This window comes from Theropithecus gelada, chromosome 5 (assembly GCF_003255815.1).
Source record: "Theropithecus gelada isolate Dixy chromosome 5, Tgel_1.0, whole genome shotgun sequence".
Lineage (NCBI taxonomy): Eukaryota > Metazoa > Chordata > Mammalia > Primates > Cercopithecidae > Theropithecus > Theropithecus gelada.
The window spans coordinates 132,517,619-132,525,595 of record NC_037672.1 but is presented as its reverse complement, the minus strand read 5'-3'; positions in this window follow the sequence as shown (position 1 = coordinate 132,525,595).

Here is a 7,977-nt window from a genome sequence, read left to right as displayed (position 1 = left end):
AAGCGATTCTCCTGTCTCAGCCTCCTGAGTAGCTGGGGTTACAGGCACACGCCAAAATGCCCAGCTAATTTTTTGTGTCTTTAGTAGAGATGGGGTTTCAACATGTGGGTCAGGCTCGTCTCAAACTCCTGACTCGTGATCCACACATCTCGGCCTCCCACAGTGCTGGGATGACAGGCATGAGCCACCGTGTCCAGCTGAAATATGTATTTATATTTATATAGAGATAAAACATATTAATATATTTTATTATTAGCTAATCTGTAAAATTAGCCAAAAAAATGCTTTCTTAAACATTTCCAAGAAAATTATTCATCTACATTTTGCAAAACCATTAATGAAAAATTCAAAATCTGTTCCAAAAAATCTATATTCTCACATTAAACAGAAAGGGCTGATTTCTTTTAAGATATAAACCCATCAAAGGTTTATATTATCCTAGTGGCTGATTCAAAGGGCTTTAGAACTGAGCCATTGTTATTCTGCATATATTAAATAGCTTTGCAGATAATACAAAATCATCAAAAAACTTTACCTGGAAAAAATTTTTGTAAAATATTGCAAAAATGCAGAACTAAGTTTTTTTTTCCTTTAATCATTTATGAAAAATAGCCTAAAACAATGACCTTTTGTTGTTTATTTTTTATGTCTTTGCAGAAATGGTTTATGAAACACTGACAAAAAAAGAATTTTGAAAAGGTCAGTGATGTATCACAACATTGTGCCTGCATAATTAACAGATCTTTCTTTTTATATCTTGATGGGATATCTTGGCTGTTAGTTGACAATAACAAAGTGTTGAAATTAGGAAACAGTCAAGAGAAAGTTATGTTCCAATTTGAGATACTATAGATCATTTCGATCTGCCAACATAGTAACTGAGTTCATTAGAAGTTGACAATTATTTGATCACACTGAAATCTTAGCAGCTATTGAAATAGCAATAATACTAGCACTAGTTGACTAATTATTGAGAAGATAGAAGTTTGCAAATTTCTGGAATTATGTAGCTAGAAATTTATCATGTAGCAGCATCATATACTTTTTAATTGTATTCCTTTTTACTTTATTTAGTTGGTTAAGATAAATTTCAACTTTTAGATTCAAGGAGTACATGTGCAAGTTTATTATCTGTTTGTATTGTGTAATGCTGAGGTTTGGAGGTACAAATGATCCTACCTCCGAGGTACTGAGCATAGTGCCCAGGAGTTTGTTTTTCAACTCTTCATCTCTTCCCTCCCTCTCTAGTAGTCCAGAGTTTCTATTCTTGCCATTTTTATGTCCATGAGTGCCCAATGTTTAGCTCCAATTTATAAGTGGGAACATGTAGTATTTGGTTTTCTGTTTCTGCATTATTTCACTTAGGATAATGGCCTCCAGCTTCAACCATGTTGCAAAGGATATAATTTTGTTCATTTTTTATGAATACATAGTGTTTCATGGTATGTAAGTATCACATTTTCTTTATCCAATCCACCATTGAAGGGCATCTAGGTTGATTCTATGTCTTTGCTTCTATGAATAGTGCTGCAATAAACATGTGAATGCATATGTCTTTTTTGTAGAATGATTTGTTTTCTTTTGGATTGATGATTTTGTTTCTCAGTAATGGGATTGTTGAGTGGAATGAAAGTTCTAAGTTATTTGAGAAATCTCCAAGCTGCTTTCCATGGTGGCTGAAATAGTTTACATTCTCATCAACAGTGTAAAAGCATTCCCATTTCTCTGCAGTCCTGCCAACATATGTTGGTTCTGACTTTTGAATAATAACTATTTTTACTGGTGTGAGATGTGAGAGGGTATCTCTCTGTACTCTTGATTTTCATTTCTGTATTGATGAGTGATGTGGAGTATTTTTCATATGCTTGTTGGCTGTTTGTATCTCTTCCTTTGAAAAGTATCTGTTCATGGCTATTGTCCACTTTTAATGCGACTATTAGTTTTTTTGCTTGTTCCATTGTTCATTCTTTATAGATTCTGGATATTAGACATTTTGAGAGCATAGATTGTGAATACTTTCTCCCATTCTGTAGGTTGTCTTTTTGCTCTGTTGATAGTTTCTTTTGATATGCAGAAACTTTTTAATTTAATTCAGTCCCATTTGTCAATTTTTGTCTTTGTTTTGAGGACTCAGTGATAAAGTATTAGCCAGGCTAATGTCCAGCATGGTGTTTCCTAGATTTTTTGTCTAGGATTCTTTCATATCTAATTTTAATCCGTTAAAGTTAATTATTGTATATGGTGAAGATGGGGGTCCAGTTTCATTCTTCTGCATATGGCTAGCCAGTTGCCCCAGAACCATTTATCAAATAGAAAGTTCTTTTTCCATTGCTTATTTTTGTTGACTTTGTCAAAGATTGGATAGATGTAGATTTGTGGCTTTATATCTGGATTCTCTATTCTGTTTCATTGGTCCACATGTGTTTTTGTACCATTACCATGCTGTTTTAGTTACTGTAACCTTATAGTATAGTTCAGTCATGTAATGTTATGTGTTCAGCTTTTTTATGTTTGATTAAGATTGTTTTGGCTATTCTGGCTCTTTTTCAGTTCCATATGAATTGCTGAATAGATTTTTCTAGTTGTGTTGAAAAATGCCATTGGTAGTTTGATAGGAATAGCATTTAATCTATGAATAGCTTTGAGCAGTACGGCCATTTTAATGGTATTGATTCTTCCAATCCATGATAATGGAGTATTTTTTCATTAATTTGTGTCATCCTAATTTATTTTAGCAGTGTTTTGTAATTCTTCTTGTAGAGCTCTTTTACCTCCTTGGTTAGATATATTACTAGTTTTTTTTTTATTATTATTTTATTGTTATCATCAATGGGATTGCATCCTCGATTTGGCTTTCAGCTTGAACATGATTAGTGTATAGAAATGCTATTGATTTTTATACATTAATTTCGTATCCTGAAACTTTACTGAAGTCATTTCAAATCCGTACCAGGAGACTTTTGGCAGAGTCTTTATGATTTTCTAGGCGTATGTTTATATCATCCATGAACAGAAATAGTTTACTTCTTCTTTTCCTATTTTGATACTTTTACTTATTTCTCTTGCCTGATTTATCTGGCTAGCATCTTCAGTACTAGGAACAGTACTATGTTAAACAGGAGTGGCGTGAATAGGTATCCTTTGTCTTGTTCCGTTTCTCAAACAGAATGCTTCCAACTTTCACCTAGTTAGTATAATGTATGTGGGTTTCTCACAGGTGGCTCTTATTATTTTCAAGTGTGTTCTTCCTACAACGTTGTTTCTTGAGGATTTTTATCATGAAGGAATACTGGATTTTATTGAAAGTTTTTTCCATGTCTATTGAGATGATCATATATATACATATATATATGATTTTAATATATATATATATGATTTTTAAATTCTGTTTATGTGGTTAATCACATCTCTTGATTTGCCTATGTTGAACCAATCTTCCATCTCAGGCATAAAGCTTATCTGGTCATGGTGAATTAACTTTTTGATATGCTGTTGAATTCTATTTCGTAGTATTTTGTTCAGGATTTTTCGATCTATGTTCATCAAAAACACTGTCCTGTAGTTTTCTTTTTTCATTGGTTCTTCGGCAAGATTTTAGTATCGGGTGGAATGAGTTAAGGAGGAGATCTTTCTACCTGATATTTGGAATAGCTTTAGTAGAATTGGGACCAGATCCTCTTTGTACATCTGGTATTATTTGGCCATGAATCCATCTGGTCCAGAAGCTTTTGTGTTTGGTAGGTTTTTTTTATTACCAATGCAATTTGGGAACTTGATATTGAATTTGTTCAGTGTTTCAATTTCTTGCTGATTCAATCTTGTGAAATTGTTTCTAGGAATTTATCAATTTCCTCCAGATTTTCTAGTTTGTGGGCAGAGAGGTGTTCATAAACATCTTTATGAGAATCTTTTGTGTTTCTGTGGGATCGATTGTAATGTCACTTGGTCATTTTGCATTGTGCTTATTTGAATATTTTTTTTCTTTGTTAACCTAGCCAGTGGTTTAATAATCTTGTTTATCCTTTCAGAAAATCAACGTTTGGTTTCGTTGATTTTTTATATGAGTTTTTAGATCTCAATTGCATTTAGTTCCATTCTGATTTAGTTATTTCTTTTCTTCTGCTAACTTTAAGTTGCTTTTTTTTCTAGATTCTTTATGTGTGATCTTAGATAATTAATTTGAGATATATCTAGCTTTTTGAAGTAGGTGTTTAGCACTACAAACTTTCCTCTTAACATTGTTTTGGTACGTCTGTCTGAATCCCAAAAATTTTGGTATGTGTGTCTTCATTTTTATGTATTTCAAATTATCTTTTTATTGCTGCCTTAATGTAGTTGTTTACTCAAAAATCATTCAGGAACAATTTGTTTAATTCCCATGTAACTGTGCGGTTTTGAGAGATCTTCTCTGTATTGATTTCTATATTTATTCCACTGTAGTATTAGAGTAAGTTGGTATTATTTTAACTTTATTGAGACCTGCTTTATGGCTGAGCATATGGCTAATCTTGGAGTATGTTCCATGTGCAGATGAGAAGGATGTATTTCTGTAGTCGACAGGTAGAGTATTCTGTAGATGTGTATTGGATGCAGTTGGTTGACTGTTGAGTTTAAGACCAGAATTTCTTTGTTAGTTTTCTGCCTCAATGATCTTTCTAATAGTGTCGGTGTGATATTGAAGTCCCCACTATTACTGTGTGGCTAAGTTTTTTCACAGGTCTAAAATTACTTTTTTGATGACTATGGGTGCTCCAATGTTGACTTCATATATATTTATGATAATTAAGTCTTCTTGTTGAATTGACCCTTTATCATTATGTAATGCCCTTGTTTGTCCTTTTTCACTGTTATTGTTTCAAAGTCTGCTTTATTTAAGAATGCTGACCCTTCCTCCTTTTCCTTTTCTATTTGCATGGTAGATCTTTCTCCAACCTTTTACTTTGAACTATGGATTTTGTTAAGTGAGAGATAGGTCTGTTGAACACAGCAGATGAATGTCTTATTTCTTTCATTCAACTTACCATTCTGTGGCTTTTAAATAAGGCATTAGATCATTTAGATTCAAAGATAATATTAATTTATTCTAATTTAGATTAAAAAACATTAATTTAAATATTAATTATTTTTAATATTAATTTATTTCATTTAATATTAATATATTTAACATAAATATATTTATGTTTTCTCTTTCTTCATTTCCTGGATTGCTTTAGAAGCTTTTTTGTGTGTATTTTCAATCGTGTCTTAAATTTCATTGATATTCTTTGCAATTCATACTTTTGATTATTTGTCTGTTATTTCTGATTTTTTATTTTGGTTAGGAATGATTGCTGGATAGCTAATGAAATCCTTTGGTGGTGTCATTACATTCAGATTTTTTATGATGTCAGAATTTTTGTAGGCCGGGCGCGGTGGCTCAAGCCTGTAATCCCAGCACTTTGGGAGGCCGAGACGGGCGGATCACGAGGTCAGGAGATCGAGACCATCCTGGCTAACACAGTGAAACCCAGTCTCTACTAAAAAATACAAAAAAAATAGCCGGGCGAGGTGGCGGGCGCCTGTAGTCCCAGCTATAGGGAGGCTGAGGCAGGAGAATGGCGTAAACCTGGGAGGCGGAGCTTGCAGTGAGCTGAGATCCGGCCACTGCACTCCAGCCTGGGCGACAGTGCCAGACTCCCTCTCAAAAAAAAAAAAAAAAAAAAAAAAAAAAGAATTTTTGTGCTGCTTTATTCTCATCTGGTGACACTGACACTTCTAATTTTCATAATTATTTGCATGCAGGGAGAATTTTTTTCTTTTTCTTTCTTGTCTTATAATATTATTATTACTTTTCCCTTTTCCCTACTCTCTAGAGACTGTGACTATAGATAATGCTGAGTGGGGCCTTTTGATATTTGCTTCTATAGTCCTATGCAATTCTTTGGCAGGTTTTATATTGGGCTGTTTAGTTTGACATACAAGCCAATAGAATGCACTTATAGCTAAGAACCAACTGTGGCCAATGTGAGTAGGTATATATGGTATATACTTTATCCTTTTTTACCGGCAGAAGCTCTTTGTTGTCTCAGGCAATGGGCTGATACATGGAATACACGGTGATCTGACTATTCAGACTAGACAGACCTCACTGAGTGATGGAAGTGTCAATAGAGGTCCCGGAAGACACATGCCTTACAAGCAGAGGTAAGTTTGTCCTAATGAAAAATTTATCCTGGATATACAATAACCAAACTTACATCTTAAAAGGCTCAAGCTTAGCTACAAGTTGCTCAACTACCTACAAAAGTAAACTTTAACATTCTTTAAATAAAGATTTAAAAATGCAGGCTCCCAAATACATAACATTCATGTTAGTATCTAAGTACGACTATGCATTCAAAGAAACAAGAAAACAGTAGGCAAGATATTTAAAACAGCTGTTGTAAATACACGCAAGGATACTAAGGAAAGCATGAGCATCATAAGGGGAAAAATGGAAGCCATATAAAGAACAAAATACATTTTTGGAGCTAAAAATTATACCAGAAATAAAAAATGCATTGACTTGGATTAACATATCTGTGAGCTTGAAAACAGTATAACAAATTGTTTAAAATGAAACACAAAGAGGAAAAAACTCACTAAAAATAAACATATTCTCAGTGGCTTGATGGTTAATGACTAATGTGTAATGTAAGTGCACTTGGAGCCTCTGAAGGACTGAAGGTGGAGGAAAAAAAAATCATAGACACACACACACACACACACACACACACACATTCTTAAGAATATCTATATTTGTCCAGGTGCAGTGGCTTACTCCTATAATCCCAGCACATTGGGAGGTCAAGGTGGGTGGATCACTTGAGGTCAAGAGTTTAAGACCAGCCTGGCCAACATGGTGAAATCCTGTTTCTATTAAAAATACAAAAATTAATCTGGCATGGTGGCACTTCCCTGTAGCCCCAGATATTTGGGAAGCTGAGGCAGGAGAATCGCTTGAACCAGAAGTCGGAGGTTGCAGTGAGCTGAGGTACCACTGCATTCCAGCCTGGGTGATAGACAGAGTGAGACTCTGTTCCCCCCCCACAGAAAGAATATCTATATTTAAGAAATGATGCACTGCATGTTTCCAAAATTCATGAAAACATGAATTCATGAAAACATGAGCATCTGCATAAGAACCAAAAATCAGGTGAGCGATCACAGTACCTAGTTTTAATATTGAATCATGGAAAAGGGCACTAAATAGAATAGGAATGGCAATTTTGTATTTCATACACCATTCCTCCCTCATTCTCTTAGCAGCATGGTATGTGGAGAGATAATCTGTTTGATTATCTGATATTCTGTCACAGTGGAACATAACACAGGGCAGAATTTAGCCAGTGCCCACGAAGGGAGCATTTACACTAGCTCTAGCCAGAAGAGAATTTTCCACTCCAGCAGTAGAAAACTGAGTTGTGGCTAGCCCTACCACCAGCAAACTATAGTGCCCTGGGTCCTGAAAAAATTTGAAAGGCACTATAGGTCACAAGAACTGCAGTCCTTGGGCAATCCTCAGTGCTGCACTAGGTTCAGAGCTGGTAGACTCGAGATGCACACCACCCAGTGAAACACACACTGGGGCGGCCAAGGGTGTGCCTGCATCACCTGTACCCCAGCTTCAGGCAGTGTAACTTGGCAAGAGACTTCTATTGCTTGCAGAAAGGAAAATAAATAGTAAAGAAGACTTTGTCTTACAACTTGGATACCAGCTCAGCTACAGTCAAACAAAAGCACCAAAGTCCTGAAGCCCCAGATTCCAGGCCCTACCACCTGGATGACATTTCTGACCTATGCTAGGCCAGATGACCACCTTTTGCCCTGAAAGGGCAGACTTGGCAGGATTCACCATCTGATGACTAAATAGCTCTCGGGCCCTAAATAAACACCAGCAGTAGCCAAGCAGTAGTTGCCACAGGCCTTGGGCATAACCCAGTACTGTACTAGATTTAG